The sequence below is a fragment of the Sebastes umbrosus genome, chromosome 4 (assembly GCF_015220745.1).
Source record: "Sebastes umbrosus isolate fSebUmb1 chromosome 4, fSebUmb1.pri, whole genome shotgun sequence".
Taxonomy (NCBI): domain Eukaryota; kingdom Metazoa; phylum Chordata; class Actinopteri; order Perciformes; family Sebastidae; genus Sebastes; species Sebastes umbrosus.
In genome coordinates, this window is record NC_051272.1 from 32,363,631 (window position 1) to 32,384,811 (window position 21,181).

General features: G+C 38.8%; 1 protein-coding gene across 1 annotated transcript in view; it reads right to left on the reverse strand.

Annotated features, from left to right (window-relative positions):
- Window positions 1–21,181, reverse strand: part of zfpm1 (zinc finger protein, FOG family member 1) — a 123,816-nt gene that overhangs the window by 71,946 nt on the left and 30,689 nt on the right. The gene's annotated exons all lie outside the window — the stretch shown is intronic.

Sequence of the window (21,181 nt, forward strand, 5' to 3'; positions counted from 1 at the left end):
AATATTATTACACTTCATGTCTGCAGACGGAGAAGGATTTGAGTTTTAATAGTCTTCCCATGGGCCTGGAGTCTAAACAGACTGGTGCAGGAAAGGTGAAAAATAAAAGGAAGTGAGATTGTTAAACAAGCTACTTATGGTTGTATGTACTGCTGAAGGGAGGAAAAATACCCTAAACACACTGATCCAATTCTTTTTTTTTTTTAACTGGACTCATTCAAAAAACGGTTTCAAGAATTGGACAAGCTGAACGGTCTAATCCAGAAGATTAATAGCACGAAGCCAAGGGGGACCTTAAAGCCAAATTACAGTATACCTAAAATTGTAGCTAAAAGAGTGATTAGTGCAGGGCTGATCTGTATCAATTACAGTTTCATAATCCCTGCTGACCATAGTAATTATACAGTACTTTTGATCTATTTTAGCCTGTTTGAAGATTACATCCAAAAAAAAATGGAGTCGGTTAATATGGATTTAATGTGACTTTTTTGAAATTGCTTCATTAATAACACTCCTTCTATAAGGTGAACACACCAGGCTGCTTTAATGGAACATTAAAGAGCTCGAAACCTTGACTGTCAAATGTATTGACTGAGTTACAGTTATTAGCGTGTCAAGGCTAGCTGATTATAAAAGGCCGTTTCTATTATGTTCATGTGCATAGGATGACATGCTTCATTCTCCATTCCCGAGAGGATACCACGATAGAATTATTAATTCAGGGTAACCATTTCATTTAAGAGGATTAGGTAAAGTGAAGCAGAAATGGTTAATCACTGCCAAGGGAGAAAACAACTCTCATACATGACGATGTATTTGAAAGTCGAGGAAAGGTGGGCGCATTTTTTTGGTACAACTAAATCAGAGTGAAATGAATACGGAGTGCAAACCAGGATTTTTTTTTTTTTCCCGCCTTTCTCCCCCCAATCCAGACAGGTTGTAAATTAATTTTCATTAGGTTGTGTCGAACGAACGGAGGGATTGTTTCGGAGCTAAAGCCGTGACTGGGGGCGTATATATTTACAATACTGGAACAAAAGGAGTCTATAATCTATACAAAGCACACAACAATACCCATGAATAAAGAAGCTTGTAGAAAAAGGGAGAGGCAATTTTTCTAATTCTGTTAATTTCACTTCCAAAGCAATTAAAAGCAGGCAGAGATAATGCTTGGAAACAATCGCCGGCTGACAAAGTGTTTCTGTCTTTGTAAATGAAACATCTTTAGGCTAATTTCAACTTCCACGCCTGCATGGTTCACTCTAATTTCAGATAAAATTAACACAGCTAGATTTGGACCTTCATACAAAAAAAAAGTAGAGGAGAAAGAAAAAAAAAAAGATCGATCCTGTACACAATATTTTTAGAATTAGGTCTATGTCGCCCGAGCGTTGCTAGATCTAATTTTCAGTATCTATAAGGACATTTTCATACAATTAATTTTCCTTTAATCATAATTGTACAAAGGGACTTCTCTGTATAAAATTCCAATTATATTTCCTGTTTAAAATGTAAGTTTGAATTATGATTTCTTTCCTCATTACGGCTCTGGTTTAATGAATCAATCGCTGCATCACTGCTTTCAGACATCAAATGGTGTGGAAAAGTTTCAGCGCCACTTTCTCCCTTCTTTTATCCAAGGAGAAATATTCTCTCTTTCCCCTTCTCTTCCTGTCTCGGATAGTTGGCAGAAAGGATAGCGGGGCCTGTGTGATAAGTGCGGCACATTCTACTTCATTTGCCAGTTTAAAAGTTAAAGCCTTATTAATTGTTACAGCATGATATCCACAGGAAAATTGGACTGAAGTCATTCAAGAGATGGAGGAATAATAAAAAAAGACATAGCCCACATGTGTATCTCTGTAGGAGGGACATCAATTAAGTTGAGACTTATCCAACAGCACCACTGAGCTTTCTAGGCTGTGAACTAAAGACGGAGGATCTTGTTCATGAACAAAAAAGCCTAAAGCTTACATTTATTCATATTTCCAAACTTAAGGGCAAATAAAAACTTGTGAAATGTGGAAAGATGAAATTCAGGAAACGCTTCACATCAGTTCCTAGAGAGAGAGGAGGACTCATGTTTTTGTCCTTTATGAAGAGAGAACATGCAAACAGTGTGAACCAAGGGATTGTGATTTTTTGTTTGGACTGCTTCAGTTTAATCAGAACAAATGGCTCCTTTCTAGTATACGACTAGTATGTCGTATGGATTAAATTTTTCTAGAGGGTTAAAAGGAGATCTGACTGAATAAAGACGCTGGAGTGAAGAGCAGAGCAGTGCTAACAATCAACTGGACAAAAAATGTATTTAAAACCAAGATATGCCAAGATATATATATATATATATATATATATATATATATATATATATATATATATATATATATAAATAAATATATATATATAAATATATATACATATGTATATATACATACGTATATGTATATACGTATATGTATATACTGTATATACGTATGTGTGTAGTAAATATATTAATATATATATGTTAATATATATACAAATAATTATATATATATATATATTAATATATATAAATACATTTATTTATATATTTATATATATAAGTATATATATACACACGTACATATATACAGTATATACACATATATACATATATATGTGTATATACTGTATATATGTATGTAGCTGCAACGTTGATTAATACAGCAATAACTTTTTTTATTAATCCTTTATAACATAAAATTTGGGAAAATAATGACAAATGCACATCTTAAGTCTCTTAAGTTAAGCATCTTCCGATTGATTATTTTGTCTGAACAACAAATAAAAATCCCAAATAGATTAAATTTCTATAAAACGATGGTTGTGTGTCATTTGAGATTTTGCAATACTGATGCCAATACAGTACAAAACCGGAGTTTTTGACAAGAAAAACCTTTTTTCATCCAGCCCAACAGGACAAAACTTGTCAATACCTGTGTTTTAATCAAACTGATCAAATAATAGGCCATACATGTGATCACACCAACTTTAAGAACCTTTTGATTCTAAATGGTACAGGCACATTTGGTTCAGTACTCAAAAAGTATTAACATACAAATGCAAATTTTGAGCTAATGTTTAATATTTTTATCTGAAGCATGTCTTGAAACAATTAATTGAATTTATGTTAATCAACTGGAGCAGAAACATATAGTCTATTAATGCATTAGTCGATCTAATAATCAATAACTATTTTAATAATTGATAAATTGTCTTAAGTCTTGAACTGTTGATCGGACAAAACAAAAAAACTGATGATCTTGGGCGTTAGCATCTTGTGATGGACATATTTCACTATTTTAGTACGTTTAACAGACCACACATTAATCACAGTAATCGTTTGCAGCCCTAATGAGGTTCAATACCCAGACCTAGGTGAGACCAAACTCAAGGCCTGGATGTAAGGTGTTCAATCCATGGACCTGACTGTGACTGTGTAGTTCACAAAAATCCTCTTCTAACATTTTAAAGAAACAAAAGTCACTATTGAGGTGTTTCAGGCAAATTTTAAAATTACGGACGAAACGATAGAGAATTGGTCTTGAAATAAAATGGCGTGTCCGTGTTGACTGAGGAAAAAATCCAGTCCATCATCAAGATGAGAACAAGACAGATGTGGTAGTACAGGAGTACTTGAGCTCCAGCACAGAGACTGCAGCTGTCTGTCTTGGAAGGCGCGAGGAGAGGCAGAACAAAGTGCTGCAGCTGATGAAGGCACCAAAGATACTGCTTTATTAACTCTCCGTCCACATCAAACCTGCAGCAAGCAGCTCGCTGATTAAACACAGAGACAACACACATCAAACCTGCATGCTCAACAAGCCTGATTAAACAGACGCAAGCCTCGGCGCTCTCACACTAATAACCCGCCGCACAAAAAACACATCAGACCTGAAAGCAAGAGAAGGAGAGGGAGAGAGGGAGGGAGGGAGGGAGAGGCATACTGGTATGAGGAAATCAGAGACGTGTGAAGAGAAACATTAAAGGAGGATATTTAGAGAAAGAAAGGAGGAGAGAATGGGGAAGAAGAGGAGGATGTGTGAGCTCTCCAGAGAGAAACTGAGGTACCTGACACAGAGTCACGCACTGGAGAGGAGCCACTTATTGATCAGAGTGAAGAGAATTACCCTCCACTGAGGAAATACTTTTAATCAACTTTGCACTTTAAACATTTTCCTCAACGCTGCATGGGCTCTTATCACAGCTCCATGGCCACCGCCTCCCTACCATCAACCCTCGCACAAGAGGAACCTTCCACACAGCTCGTGATATCGATCTGTTATATTCAGCTTCAATAATAATCAGCTTTTTCTCCTGAGCCTTTAGGATTTGAGCTGCTAACGACTGCCCATTGATTACTCCTGGGATGACGAACTCAAGCAAAGCAAAATCAACAGATCTGAAATCCCCAGGACTTGTTGACCACCCCACACATCTTCACATCTAATGTGATGATGATAAAGTTCCCAGAGTGCAGTGGGGGGTTCAATGGGTAATTGGTCATACTCGTCAACCCTCCCGATTTTCCCGGGAGACTCACGTTTTTCATCGCCCTCTCCAGGCTTCCTCCCGGAGTCACAATTCTCCTGCATTTCTCCAGATTTACGACAAATTTTCCTTTTCATTATCTTATCCTATTTCTGGAACTGAAAAGTGTGTATAATCCCTACTGTTTCCGCCCGGACGACAATAGAGCTACACCAACTATCGTTTCCCAGCGGAGGAAAGCAGTCTATGCTCGCGAGACAGCGCAGTTTGAGCTCATGTTTAAGCTCATGTTTAAGCTGCACTCGTCGCAGCGTGCAGCGCCCAAAGCTGGGCTTTGCTCGATGCAGCGAAAAGCTGTAGTGGCGCGACGCAAGCTGTTAGAAATAACGTGTTTCAGAGCGCAGTGGTGGCATTGTCGCATTGTGTCTGAAAGGACCTTCAGTGAGTGAGAGAAGGAGAGAGAAATGGAGAGAATTAAGAGAAAGAAATACTCAAGTAGGGGCAAAATAAATGAAAACTGATGAATATTAGTTTATGCCAGAGATTCACACGCCAAGTTCACACTTGAGGGGAGAATAATTGAGTTTTCTTTCTTGTGAGTTAAAGGTAAAATCAAACATTTAACATATAAATGATGTTGCAGTGTACTTATTGTTTTGTTATTTTCACTCTTTTAAAGTCTCCAGAATGCAGGAAACAAAGTCTCTGCCACTCTAATTTCAGAACCCCACTTTGGTTTTGAAATCCTCCCTTTTTTGAAGGTCTCAAGGTTGACAAGTACAGTAATGGTCGTCAGTGAGAGAGTAAGGCCTAACTATCAGTCCTCTGCAACATATCTTATATGTTCTGAAACTAACTTGAATACGAATGTTCTTACCAAATCAAATGACAAATGAACATTGGTATATTTTCTAAATAATCACAGAAGCACAGGCTGTAACTAACCATTTCATTATGTTCATTTTCTTGATTTATCACTAAAGCTTTTGTCTATGAAATCAGAAAATACTGCAAAGTCCCCATCGGTTCCCAGAGCCAAAGGTGATGTCTTCAAATGACTTGTTTTTACGATCAACAGTTACAAACTCAAAGATATTCCTTTTAGAAAACAGGGAAAAGCTGTAGCTTCTCACATTTGAAAAGCTGAAACCAGCAAATGTTTGGTAAAGTGCTTCAAAATACTATCAGTATTGTTGTTTATACATTTTCTGTTGATCTGATAATCGATTAATCATCTAAGAGTTGAAGCACTTTATCACAGCAATGTAAAAATATAGATTTTCAAAATAAAGGTTTACGACCAATCCCCAAAGCAGCTTCCTCATGTAGAGGAACTGTGTGTACACTGAAAGCCAGAAAGCATTACAGTTAGTTTGTTTTCATTACTATTGCAACATATTCTCATACAACGGTTTGGATATCTTCCGAAAAAGTTATTCCTCCTTTTCCGTTTGTTTTCCTACGAATGTCCAGAAACACGTGTCAATTTCTGCTCGTAACATGCATACAGTCTTTTCAAAATAAACTTCCATCTTCACAGGAAAAAACTTCCTTTAGGTTTAGGTAAGAAAGCTAGTTAGTTAGGTTTAGGAAAAGATTGATTTGGTTATGATTATGGAATAAAACTACTAAGTTAGGCTAGGCTTGCCCCGGTAGTCAGTGTTACACGGAAATTGAAATTGCAATGAAAATATTTTGTCCCTAAAATCTATGAATAATCGTGATCACAATACTGATCAAAGTAATCGTGATTTTGGCCATAATCGTGTAGCCCTTGTAACAACATAACGTAACAACCGCCGTAATAATGTAACTACTGTAAATAAATAATAACAGCTGTTGGTAGACTTTCTTACGCAACAAACGTAACAACGTTACATAAAAAGCTTAAAAAACTCAATGTTTACTTTTGTTTTCACAGGTGACACGGTCAGCGGTCTCCTGGGAGAAAGTCCTGTGTCCTGCAGTCAAACTGTAGTTCATAGTCCTCAACTTACCGACATCCTAAACCTGCAGTTAGATAAGAAATGTGAAATGCAGCTTGTGTTCAACAGATTCTGCTGGCATTTTGTTAAGAAAGCATATATCATCCACTCTATCATGATGGATTTGATACAGGTTGATTATTTATCTATGTATTGTAGGAGTGATCAACTGATCAATAGAAAGCACTTCATTTGAATGTATTCTAATGAGACAGGGTGATCACATTATACTTGGTTGATAGATAGAGAATAAAAGTAGGACCACACTGAGCAAGACCAATGTCTGAGAAAGAGCCCTCTGCTACACTCGTACACCTCTCATAGCAACACACCGACAAACACTGCACATATGTTAAGAACACGTGAAGAACTGAATGATATTATTACATGAATATCAACACATTTGGCATCATCAATTCAAATCATGCGCTCGCTTTCAACAACTACTAATTTTGTGTTAAAGTGCTTTTATGTGACGACAGCAAATGTGCAAAAAAACAAAAAAGGGTGCCCAGATCATTTTTGCGTCACAGATGAACATTTAAATTCCGTGCCACAGCAGGTTTCCTGTCATGCCCATAAGGAATACAAAGCACCCACCCACAGTGTGAAGGACAGACTGAAGGGAGAAATAAATACGCAGAGATCAAAGAGGAACGCCCAGAGGGGGAAAAAGCGAAAAGGTAGAAAATGTCCATCACAGCCATCAGCCAAATACATATTGTAAGGCTAATGATAATGACTGATTATACCGCAGTGATAAACGGGTGAGCTGCTGCACTTGAACGCAGCAGGACACCGAACATCAAAAGACTGAAAATGCAGGAACACACATATGCGTGTTTTTGATCAAGCTAGACATTATGAAAATGACTAACTAAGAAACTGCAACATATTTAATACCTCTAAAAGTCCTTAAATTCTTAAATTGATTGTATTCGAGACCTTTAAAGGCCTCGAGTTGAAAAGAATTCAAGGCATTGTTTGACTTTTAGGACCCGATTCTTTCAGCTATACGCCTCTCCGTGGAAAAGAAAATTCTCTCAGTCTCCATCTCTTCTCTCATCCCTCATCTCTCTCCATTCCAACCTGCAGTTTCTCTTTATATTCTCGCTTCCTCCTCTCTTTCTGTCATTATCTCTCCGTTCCTCATCCCCTTATCCCCCCTCCCCACCACCACCACCACCATCACCACCACCACCAATGCTGCCAACACCACCTCTCTTTCTTCTTCTCCGTCCCCTTTCAATATCACTCATGCTCTCTCTCTCTATGCCTTATACCTCATCACCTTCCCTCCCTCTCTCTCTCTCTCTCTCTCTCTCTCCCTCCTTCCCCTCCGTCCCCTTTTTCTTTTTTTTCTTTCCTGTGAAAAAGCGTAGTGACTGGGAGCGTCACTCTGCGCGGATAGCTGGGAGCCGTTGGCGGTTATCGGCTCCTGCAGACTCTCTCTGCCGGTCTGATCTGTCTCCTCTTCATTAAGCAAATACGGCGACGTGGAAATGAAAACATAATAGCTATTTGATTTCCAGCGAGATATTTTGCATATTGGTTCGGAGCTGATAGCGGAATTTCATCAAGTCGTTTTTTTTTTCTCTCCTTCTCTCTTCCCTCCCTCTCCCGCCACCACCGCCGCCCCCCAACCCCTCCTCCTCCTCCACCACCTCCTTCTTTCCCTCCATCCACATGCTTTAAAAACTGAATTACTGAGCTGGGCCGGCTTTCAGAGAGATTTCTTTACATTGCTGGGAAGAGAAAAAAAGAGAGGAAGAGAGAAATCTAGTTCCCCAGGAAGACTACTTAACCGATTAAATATCCCCCCCTATTCCCATCTTTTTTCTCCCTCTCCCTTTTTTGATAACAAGGAAGAAAATTTGAAGAATTCACAGTGCTTTAGGTTGACTATACTAATCAGAGATAGGAGTGAGAAAATTAACTCCTTAATGAGCAGAGCCGTCTCCCTGATAAAGGTCCTGGGGAGATGGCGGGGTGGGACACTGGCTGAACCTCGGGAGAGAGAGACACACATAGACAGAAAAGAAGAGATAGACAGTGACAAAGCCGACCAGCAGATGGAGGGATGGAGAGTGATGGAAACAGAATGAGAGAGACTTGACACCATGCAGGGGTAACTATTAGTTTCCCTCCTCTGAGGAGGAGATATTTGCTTCTTGGGCAGGAGGAGGGCAGGTGGAGAGATAGCAGCAATACCGCCCCTATAGCACCACGGATACCCACAGTGCATTGCATCAGCGCTTGGCCGTGATGGATGGTCCAGTGGCGGGGTATCCTTCATGCCCCCCGGAGAGAAAAACTAGCCCTGGAGGAGAGGATCAGCAGCCTCTTCACAGCAGGCCTATCTGATAGTCCGGCGCCTCTCAGGAGGACTATTCACCAGCCCGAGTCCACGGAAATAAATCTCCCCGCTGCTGCTTTCCATGTTGGAACACCGTGTTGCTTCAGACCTGATAGCAGTCCCGCCGTGTTACAGCTGCAGCCCGACGAGTACTGTACACACTCACACATACAGTAGACTAGACACACACACGCACACACACACACCTTTGTCCAAGGATTCTGAGGTGAGAAAAAGTGGTTCGTATTAAGAACTAATATGAACTCTGATTTGTTGAAATTAATGCTGAAATGTTCGTATTATCAGTCGATATTATGATTATTGTTATTATTATTATTATTATTATTATTATTATTATTATTGTCAGCAACAAAACAAACAACAACAACAACAACAACAGTGTGTTAGTCCAGCTCAGTGCTTGAAGTGGAAAAACATAAGTGCCGGTACTCCTCTTATTCACATGTTGGCATGTGTTTATTCTTATTTATTCATTATTTCTTTAAGCATGTTATACTGTGCCATCAACCAGCTGTGGTTGTATTGCTATTATTATATACAGATGTTCTAAAATACTCCAATAATATTCTAACTGGAACATTATAGGGTTTATAAGTGTGTTAAGTGTTAATAGTTAAAGTGCTTTCCTGTGTTATCTGTAGCCTATAGTCGGGTATCATTCAGGTTTTAGGAGCAGCTACCCACTCAGGATGCTCCTACATATTATACAGCAGTATGCAGAGACACATTATGAATATCTACAGGGAATAAAAGATACTAGGAGACATTGGGTTTGGGGCACCTCCCCCAAGAAAATTTGAAGGTTTTTGACTTAAAACTATGCAATTTTACATCATTGTGGACCATTATTATTACTAATTAAATGACTATTTTTATTAATTACGCATGGCACAGCCTTCGTCTGAGCATTCAATTCTTCTGGAAATATTTGCCCTAAAAGAGCAGATTCAGTAAAACTTTTAAATAATGTTTAATTAATTATATTTGTTCAAAAATAAATAAAAACATGTGACTAACAGTTCGCTAATTATTTTACAAAAAGGACGTGAACATTGTATTGATAAATTACAGCCCCCTTGTTCTCACCTCTCAACTCTCTGTACTCATACAGCAGGAAATAGTGCATTTATTGGGGACTATTTTCAGTGGCCGATCAATATAGTATAAGTATTTATCTTATATATTTTGAAACATGTGCTACCTTTCTGGTGTTTGTTTCATTTGTAACTTGAATATTTGATTTTGTTGTTTTTTTTGTGATGGACGAATTACACTAATATACAATAACAAAATAAATGTATTTTTTTTTTTTAGAGCTCCACTAATACTGGATTTGTGAGGCTGATATGATCGTTTTTAAACTCTGATAATAATAAATTTAGCAATGTTCTTATTCTTTTTTTCAGCATTTTATTATTGAAAAATACACTTGTCAGATCTCTCTGCAGGACACACAATGTAATGCAAACACTGTTTCTAAATAACCTTTTAACATCTTTGACATTTCTGTACTGATGTTTCTTACTGATACAGAGTACCAATCTGACTTATACAGTATTGTTGTAGATTTAAAGGGTAGATGGACAAAGGACTTTAGAGAGATGATCAGTGAGGCAAAAGGAGTCAGTACAGTGCAAGAATTACATCTCAGACTGTACTGACACCTGTGTATTAGAAAGAGGGTTGTCATTAAACCAGAGATCACTGATACATTTACTTTAAAATGTAAAATGACCCACTCTGTATATTAAATTATTTAAGAATTACATTTAAGATATCCATGTAAAAAAATGGTTATGTTGCATTCAGTAATATAATATCCGATTTTTTAAACTCTCTAACAACGCTATCAGAAGAAATCCTGTATCATTCTACTCCACATTATATTTGCCATTTCAGAGGGTGAGAAAGAACATTTGGGGTGAATCCAAAGGAAAGTAGTTTAATGCTCCTTGAAACTGTTCCGCTGATCACCGTAAAGGATTTAGTACGGGTCTATTTAAAATCGTTCTAGGGTTTCTTCAACTGTGTGCGCACATAAACAAAGGCATCAATTAATAGAAAAATGATCGTGCGAGGAACAGAAAAAACAGACAATGTTTCATCAACAGTGTGTCAGAACGGAACCACATGACTCACATACTGCGATAACATTTTGGAGATGCTGCATTTCAGCAGATTTCATCACCTTTGACAGAGAGATGGTATCAGGCTCGTCTGACTAATACAAAGTCACCTCTCTCCATCTCTGAACACCACATCTGTTCTGCCTCTCGTCATTGTTTTTATACAGCTCACTGTGATTTCGGCTGCACTTTGCCCACAGTTCCTGTGTAATGGAGGAATGTTCTGCTGCACTTGGATGAAGCGACATGATAAATACTGTACACCAATCAATGGACATTTTGGTACGACTGAATAAGACGTATTTGGTGTACAATCTGACTGATAATAAGGGGGTGTTTCAAGTACCACTATATCACTGAATGTCTCATACATTCAGGGTCTGAAATTAGCACCCGCCACCCGCCAAATGCGGGTAAATTGTTGAAAATTGTCAGGTCGTCCACCACTTTGACAGACAGGGAAAACGCTATGGATGGGAATAGAGAACCGGTTCCCGTTGGTTCCTTGTTGTCCGATTCCTTGGCATCTCCTGCCTCCGCGACTATCGATTCCTCTTTTTGATGCTTTCCGACAGTTACACATGCACAATGACGCAACGGGATACGCACGCTGTATCATGTTTCAGTTTGTTTGGGACCGGAGCCACGGCGGAGAGAAGAAAGCGCTCAAAAGCATGGCGCTACTACTACTAAACCTGAGGGGACCCACCCTATTTTGTCCCTGATAATGCGACACTGTGAACAATAAATCTGTGTTGAAATCAACAGGAGGACAGTTAGTAACGTTAACTGTTAGAAGCCGGAGGGCAGCACGGTCCTGCTTGGTTAAATAACGGAGCTACTAACGTTAACAGAGGTTCCACTGAGTTATTATTATGGTGCGTTCAAGCTCTGTTCAGTAAAAATGACTATTGGGCAAAGGTAAATGACAATGTTATCATGGTGTGTTCAAATGTGATCTCATAAAATGTGTGTTAAGTTGTTTGAAGGAGATGTTTTCACAGCAATGTAAAGACTACACTAGCTCTAAGCAGGTTATAATACATCATTAAAGCTAATAATGCAAAGATTTTTTTTAATCAAAGCAAATATTTAAATAGAAATACAATCACTTATTTCCTAATTATTTTAATTGTGTTATTATGCAAATAAGCACTTTAGATGACAATAACAAAGTACAGTACAGTACTGTGTACAGTAACTTCCCACCCCAAAAAATAGGGCTAAAGCTACAGTGTAATTTGAACACTGTAATTTACCATGCATTTTATTTTTTGTGTAAAATATATCAAACAATAAATAATATCAGATCTAAAATGTTATTCCTTCATTTAACGCAGAGATTTCAAAAGTGGCAGATAACATTTGTGAGTGACAAACAAAAAAAAAAAAACTTGCCTGCCACAGAGGCAGGAAGTGAAAAAAGTTAATTTCAGACCCTGCATACATTTCCTGCCTAATAGTGTAGTGTGGAGACACCTCCTGATGTGTTAGATCAAGTCTTTCCTCTGGTATTCTGTTTCACAACCGTTTCTTCTCTGGCAGCACTTCAGACGCACTCACCCTGACAGACTGTTTCATGTTCCTCAAGGACGCCTCACTCCCACATACATCACAGAGGAACAGCAGTCTACAGTTTAAATACAGCGAAAATGAGCATGTTCCTCTGAAATTCTACTGAAAAGTGAAACGTGTGCATTACGATAAGCATGTAAGGGAATTACAGTGTGTGTGTGTGTGTGTGTGTGTGTTCCAGACGCGAAAGAAAAACTACAAGCGTTCATGTCACTGATGCAAAATTCAATCCGATCAAACTTCACTTTTCTGTTTCCCATGTAATGTTATTGCCACCAATGCACCAGCTCCTTATGTTTCACATGAACCTGCATGTTCAGCAGCGATGAGACCTACCTCCCGATTCAATACTATCACTATACTTGGGTGCCGATTCGATATTCGGTATTGCGATTCTACAAGTATTGCGATTCAATATTGCGATTGTTGTTAACTTGTTTTAACACTAGACCATGGGAAAAAGTTGAATTATACACTTCTAGGGACTTTTACTTTGGAAAATCTCTATATTAATACAGTAAGAATGTTCAGCATGTATGTAGTCAGAGATGTCATGAAGTCAAATATATCAGTCATTGTCAGGAATTATTTATTACATTTTTTATCCAGCAACCCAAAAATCAAAGAATAAAGACATGTCTCTCACAAATTAGTGGTATATTCTTTTTTTAATTAATAAGGGACATGTAATGTTTTATACTTCTGGTGAATATAATCCAATCAATCTTATTTCCACATATGTATTTTGTATATACAGTTCCCTTTGTTAACACATTATTTTGAAAACCGGACGTCGTCACACGTCGCTCTCCCGTCAGCTCCGTTTTCTTTATACATCCATGGTCAGCTCCATCTGGGCCGTTTGAATGCATTCAACATAAATGTCAGTATATGGGTGCTCTACAGTTGTAGCGTCAGCCTATTTGACCACGGAGATGAGAGCGACTGCCGGCTCGACCGCACGTTACCGCGATACGATAATGTTTCCTGTCCGTGACAGAGTTAGCATGCAGCTTTAGTCTTGATGTCTAGCTCTGCTTTTCCTGTCAATGTGTGAAACCCAAAGTGTTTCCATACTTTACTGGATGTGTAGTGTTTACCACGTTGGATTTAACATGAGAGGGTGCAGGTTGTATCCACGCAGACCCTCCGACGTTTTCTACTTTCTTGTTTCGGCTCGCTGCGGTTTGTTTTGGTTGACGGATACGGAATGGATATGACGTCACGTTACTCAGACTCCAACAATAAAAGCGGTAACTTCCTTCTATCTCCATATACATGGAGCAAATATTTATTTCCCACCCCTAATGTTCAGTGAGCTTGTCAGACTCAGTTGGGTAGCATCATACTGAGTTACAGGCATCATCCATACCTACTATCACCTAGGAGTTAGGCAGAACAGGACATCTAATTCAGTATGCAACTTGTTTTAGTTCAGTAGCTGTATATCCCATGAATACATTAAGTGTGTCTAATGCAGTGTAATTACATCTTGCCACCTGTGGAACATAAATTCAGTTGGTGACTATTGGCTAGACCCACTTGGATCACTCTCTGTTAAGAAGCACCACGGTTCTTCAGTCAGCTATAGCAACACTTGACAAGAAACAGATAAAAAACTGTGTTGTTGACATTTTTTGAACTGGAGTTAGATGATGTGTGTGTAAATAACTATCAAAGACATGCCAATTTAACACATTAGTGACTATAGGACTATTAGTGTTGACCTTTCAATAAATGAAAATGCATTTTCAATTTGAACTATGACCCTAAAACCACTCACTTTGTGGACTATTACAGCACGTTAATGCATGGAGTCTTTTTAAAGGCCATTGTTTTGTTTATGAACACAACACCAAAATATGAAATTCAACCTTTGATCCATGAGAAGATGTTCAGCGTGACCAATTCTCACCAGAAAAGCACAATACCTTTCATTCATCAAATGACATTGAACTTGAAATGAACTCACAGTTGATATTTCAAGCACATTCTCCTCCAACAGGGAACTGCTATATTTAACTGAATGGAGGCCGGATCCTCCATCCTTCGGCACATTTTAGGTCCTAAAACTCTCATGACCCCCAGCATTTACAGAATCTGTTGGCTTGTCAAATTGACTGTGGTTTATTTTTGTCTTTTATTTTTCTAGGGAATAGAGGATGCTCCAAATGAATCATATAAAACGTATGCTTAAAGGTATTATATGTAACTTTTAGAAAGTCCTTGTTATTAATGACGCCGGTGGCCGTTAAGTGAATTGCAGTCAGCAGTTGCGCAGTTGCTCAGCTGCCCGTGCCCGCACTCCGTAGCCGTGAGCGATCATCCTGGGCCAAAACAGTGACATGACATTACATTAGAATCATATATCACTGTTACTATCTGTAATGTCCAATCACCATGATACTAACTAGCTTGCCATTTACAAATTACTTCATCAGCTAACATTATGAAGCAAAACCGTCCAGAGTCCTTTAGTCCACAGGCTGTTCTAGGCAAACGAGAAAATCGGGGAAGGTCTCAGTTTTTAACTTACATTACAATCCGTTCACACAGTGGCAATACAGAACGATTAATACATGTAAATTGTTACATATAGTACCTTTAAAGAAGTCCAATTGTTTTAAATACGATAAACACATCAATATATATGACTCCATCGGCATATCAAGTGACCCTCCACAATGGATCCTGACCCAAAGAAAGGAAGGCCATGAATATAGATGAAATCATGTCAGACATGGTATGACCTTTCCAGGACTTGCAGTCACCCTGTACATAGTCCAATGTGTTTGTTTGATCTACAGGATAAATCTGTCTGGCAGGACGAATCTGTACCTGCTTCTCTTAACTGATTATATGACCGACAACCTCGGCTCATACCAAATGTAAGTGCTGTTGCTTAAATGTGTTCATGATACATAATTAGTAATTGATCCCATAAGTTCATGCAATAAATAAATAAACAAATAGACAATTAATTGAATGTAAAGTTACAAATTTAAATATGATGTGAGTCAAATTATTTGTTTCATACAGTTCAAAATATGTAACAGTTAGAAGTGTAATAGCCGAGAGCATTAGTCCATTGTGTTTTACATTCCGCCCCAGAACTAATAGTAAGTAACTAAGTGCTCCTACGACGGAATTTGTTGAGGCACTGTAAACAATCCAACGTGAGTGAAGGAGCAGATTCCTTTCGCGGAGCTCTGTAAAGTGTTTAAAGTTATGATTATCGATGTCTGAAGCTAAAAGCAGACAGTCAAAAAGACTTTCATGGACTCAAGAACCTCTTTTCATGACAAGCGGCCAACGAGGTATTTTGTTCTACCTGTAAATGCACTTTAATTCATGTTCGTGCCAATTTGTATTTACCTTTGTTTTCATGCTATGTTAAGTGTATTTTACTTATATGTCTGTGCTATGTTGATTCATAGTTCTCACGGCGGGACTAAGGAGTGAAGCATCAGAGAAAAGACGTGTCCAAGCAATAAACGCCCGTTTCAAAGAACCGACCTGTGTCTGTGTTGTTGTGAAGAGAGCTACACCAAATATTCACTTTGTCTTTTTTTAATAGACTTGTAATGATAAAGCGTAAAAGGAGAAAAGGGAGTAAGAACAGGTGGTGTTTCAAAAAAAAAAAAAAGAAAGAAGGGAGGAGTTTGGAGGGAGGGAGGGAGGGAGATAGAGAGCAGTTACCATGCAGCCCGAACTGAGACCCTGGACTATTGAAGCCAGGCATGCAGACGAGAAAGCCAGCCGATAAGCCCGGCTGATAAAAGATAGAAAATAGCAGCAGATTTGAACTTTCCCACCGTCCTAAGATCCGCAGGGGGAGGAGGGGTTGATTCAACTACTTATTGAATCCCTTCCTATCTCTAACCACCCTCCACCCCCACCCCCACCCCCACCCCGCTCCCAAAACCCAACAGCCAAGGCAAGGCCACGAGTGGAGCGGAGATACAAGGTTGATACATACAAATACAGGGAAGGGTTCCCACTGCTGAACCATTCCACAACTCTTCTAGACACTGTGGTGAACTCTGGTGATAACATGACCAGTGGGAACCAACACACACACACACACACACATACACACACACACACGCACACACAATTATCAGCATAATGTAATCACATCTTGCTGAAATTACCGAGAGTTAAAATAACCAAAAGGTTTCATGAGGTCAAACAAAGGTCAAGAAAAAATGGTTTCTGTAGACACACACACACACACACACACACAGACACAGACACAGACACAGACACACAAGGTCATACAGTATGTGAAGTCTAACCATCATCGCTCCATCCTCAAATCATATCCGAGACAGTGTTTCTTTCTTTCCATATCTCTGCTCCTCTCCGTTGACATAAAGAGACTTGGCCTCGAGTGAAACGGTGAGAATTTTCACACACTTCTATGTACAGACAAACACACACACACACACACACACACACACACACACACACACACACACACAGACTCACACAGAGTTTGGTGAAATAAGGTCATTCCCATATCCGACATGGTTTTGGCTGTGAAATTTATTGATGGGATTCATTCACAAGGTCTATACTGCAGACGCTCTTTGGCACTAGTATGACTCGCGTGCTCTGATTCTTACACAACTGTACAATATGGAAAAATACAACAATGATGACAGAAAAACGACATGCAGTGAATCTAATTTCACTCTAATTTTACATATTTAAAATTTTAATTTAAAGGGTTTCCTGCTTCCCTGGGTTGAAAAAGCTGCTATTAGCTTGATTAACTTTGAGTTCTTTTAATGGCTGCTAGTTCCAAGTTGATTAAACTCTCAAACTCAAAGTCAAATACCTTTATTTTGGTGGTGAATCATATGGAATGTACCATTAAAAGCTAACACATTTATAGGTTTCTGATATACGCTGTATATAGAGACTTCTATCAATAGTATAAAGACCTAATCCGAACTCCTCTTTACTAATGCATTAATCAATCGACCTACAGGCAATCCACAAAGCTGCTTGTTCCACACTACCTGCTGGTTCCTCCTGTGCTCTACCTTACCTCTACTCAAATTTTAGCTGTTTTACGTGCAATCAAGATGAAGACGAGTAGTGCACTGTTTTCGAAATGTGCAATGTCAGACGCTACATCCATTATTTTTCTACCCCAGAACAAAGCTAGAACAGAGACATTTCTGTACCTTCATCAGGTACTGGATATGGAAACCAATCGGCCAAACTTACAATGGTTGGAATAGCCCTTTAACTAATAGCAATGTCTTCTGCTAATATTGATTCTGATCAATAGATTTGATAAAATAGATTTTTTTAAATCTATTTTTTAATGCCAGAATCAATATATTTGTGTCATTTGAGTTTATGCAGAGGTAAAAGGAAGTTAACGCTTTTATTGTTGTAGTCTGAGTAATGTCACGTCATATCCATTCCGTATCCGTCAACCAAAACAAACTGCAGCGAGCCGAAAAAAGAAAGCAGAAAACGGCGTAGGGTCTTGGTGGATACGACCTGCACCCTCTCATGTTAAATCCAGCGTGGTAAACACTACACATCCAGTAAAGTATGGAAACACTTTGGGTTTCACACATTGCAGGAAAAGCAGAGCTAGACATCACGGCTAAAGCTGCATGCTAACTCTGTCACGGACAGGAAACATTACCGTATCGCGGTAACGTGCGGTCGAGCCGGCAGTCGCTCTCATCTCCGTGGTCAAATGGGCCGACGCTACAACTGTAGAGCACCCATATACTGACATTTATGTTAAATGCATTCAAACGGCCCCGATGGAGCTGACCATGGATGTATAAAGAGAACGGAGCTGACAGGAGAGCTAGAGATTGGATAAGTTAGAGGAAGTCGACACGTGGGACTGCGTCTGGTTTTCAAAATAATGTTTTAACAAAGGGAACTGTATATACAAAATACATATATGGAAATAAGATTGATTGGATTACATTCACCAGAAGTATAAAACATTGCATGTCCCTTATAAATTAAAAAAGAATATAGCACTAATTTGTGAGGGAAATGTCTTTATTCTTAGATTTTGGATTGCTGGAAAAAAATTTAATAAATAATTCCTAACAATGACTGATATATTTGACTGCAGGACATCTCTGACTACATAAATGCTGGATTTCAAACATTCTTACTGGATTAATTTAGATATTTTCCAAAGTAAAAGTCCCTCGAAGTGTATGATTCAACTTTTTCCCATGGTCTAGTGTTAAAACAAGTTAACAAAAGTTGCAATAAATCGCAATATTGAATCGCAATACTTATTAAATCGGCACCCAAGTATCGTTATAGTATTGAATCTGGAGATAGGTGTATCATCCCAGCCCTACTTATATTGATGCTCAACAAAAGTTTCCCGATTATAAATATGAACCATTTTAGACAAGCACATCACTTCCAACTCTTTCACAGTAAATCTTAGATACATGATACTACACACTGTAATTAGGCCAACTTCATATACTATCTGAGCTGCATCTGTATGTGGTTGATAACAAGGTTGCGTGTCATCTGCTGATATGTTGCATCAGATGAACAGAGAACGGGCCTATGAGAAAGGAGAACTGAAAGCTACAGATCAGGTGGATCAGGGACTTTAACGTATGGCCCGATTAGCATGAGAGACATTTCTCATAGTGTGTACAGTATGTGTGAGAATGTGTGCAACTGACTTTTTGTGTGATTAGTGTTTGCCTGTGTGTGCATGATATAATGAGCCTGATTGCAATCCCTTCTCCTTGATCTCAACTCTGAATAAAGACGAAAGGCAGATGAGAGATTATAATGGTATGCAGGAGGAAAGAGAGACGACTCCTTCGCTCGCCCTCCCTTACCGAGCACCCCCCGAACACCACATCTTTGACATGAACCAGCTCTGTGTTCACGTCACTGCCATGTGGTGGACATTGAAGAGAAACATTTTGTCAACACTGGCGAATACAAAGATCTTCATCTGATGAGGTCTGATCTGTTTATTATCTGTTAAAAAGGTTTCATAAAATAATGATCTTTACATGTTTCATCTTTCTCACATCTCTTTCAAGGTTTCTTAGTTTGATTCACCTTTTCCTGCTCTCCCACCTTCTCTCTTCACTAACTTCTTCTTCTCTTCCTCCTCTACCTAGTTTCATCTACTCATCTTCCTCCTTCCTTGTTTAGATAATTCATCCTCCTCCTCCTCCTCCTCCTGATCGCCCTCTCAAGTACCGCGGCCTTCGCTTTTGCTCTTTATCCGAGTGTCAACCCTGAAACCTTATGTTAACTGTGCAGCTACACAGGAGGAACCGACACACACACACGCAGATGTTTCTGCTGGTCCCAGAGACTAAACACACTGAGGGAGGAAGGGAGAGAGGGAGGGAGGAAGTGAGGAAGGGAGGGAGGGAGGGAGGTAAAACAGCTCGGCAAACAGAGACAAAAACATGACTGAGAATGCAACTAGAACTGCCCTGGGGGACGGTTTGTGTGCGAGTGTGTGTGCAATTTTAATTGATATATTTACAGTGACACTGATCAATACTATTGTTTGTCACTTGCATGACCTTGTGTCATCTTCCCAAAGCTGTACCTGCTTTCAAGAACCCATATAACTCTGTATAGAGAAAGAGATATGATGTACGAAACAGCACAATTACTAAATCATTTCAGCTGATGGCTGATGTGGTTGTGCGGGCGTTAGGGCTGCACCACTTTGAAAAAGATATCTTATTGGGATCATTTTGACTGATATTGTGATTTGTGATATTAGAATACATAATTATTGTCATTTTCACTGAAAAACATATTGAAATGATTATGGTGTGATTTTTGCAGGGATCTGTACCTAGGGATGCACCGAAACCGATACCAGATCGGATATCGGGCCGATACTGACTCAAATAGCTGGATCAGGTATCGGTGACAATGGGGCCGATCTATTAAATACAATTCTATGTTTATACATTATATAGCTGAATTTTAATTCCTGTTTAATTTTTGACCAGTTTGTTGCTGCATTAAAAAGGTTTACACTTGAATTGTAATTCCTGTTAATTTTGAAGATTTTTTATCAAGTTGCTTGTGTACGATTTATTATTATAATAATAGTTAACAATTTACTATATATATATATGTATTTATTTGTTTTACAAAGTTAGGAACGTAATGTTTAAGTCCAGCCTGATGTTGCCTTACACATAAAAGAATGATCCCAGTCACTTCCACACAGTGAGGCATACAGCTTATTAATTAAACGCTGGTATCGGATCCAGACCTGCTCTGGTGGATTAACTATATTATGGTGACTGTTTCTAAATTACCTCAAACTTAGTTTGGCATTCCCGTACTGCAATTTATTGGCCACCATACAGAGATAGTGATATAGCTGCAAGAAGCTAAAATCGGCCGCTATATCGGCCTAGCCGGTTTATTGGTCTAGCTCTGGTACACAGTTACCAGCAATGGTATTTTCTGACTATTACACTGGAAGAACACTTTGTCTACATTTTAATGGGTTTGAACTGGTTTTGAATGCACACATTGTACTTGAAGTCAAGAGTCATATATAGTGGATGTATAACTAAGCACCGATCAAG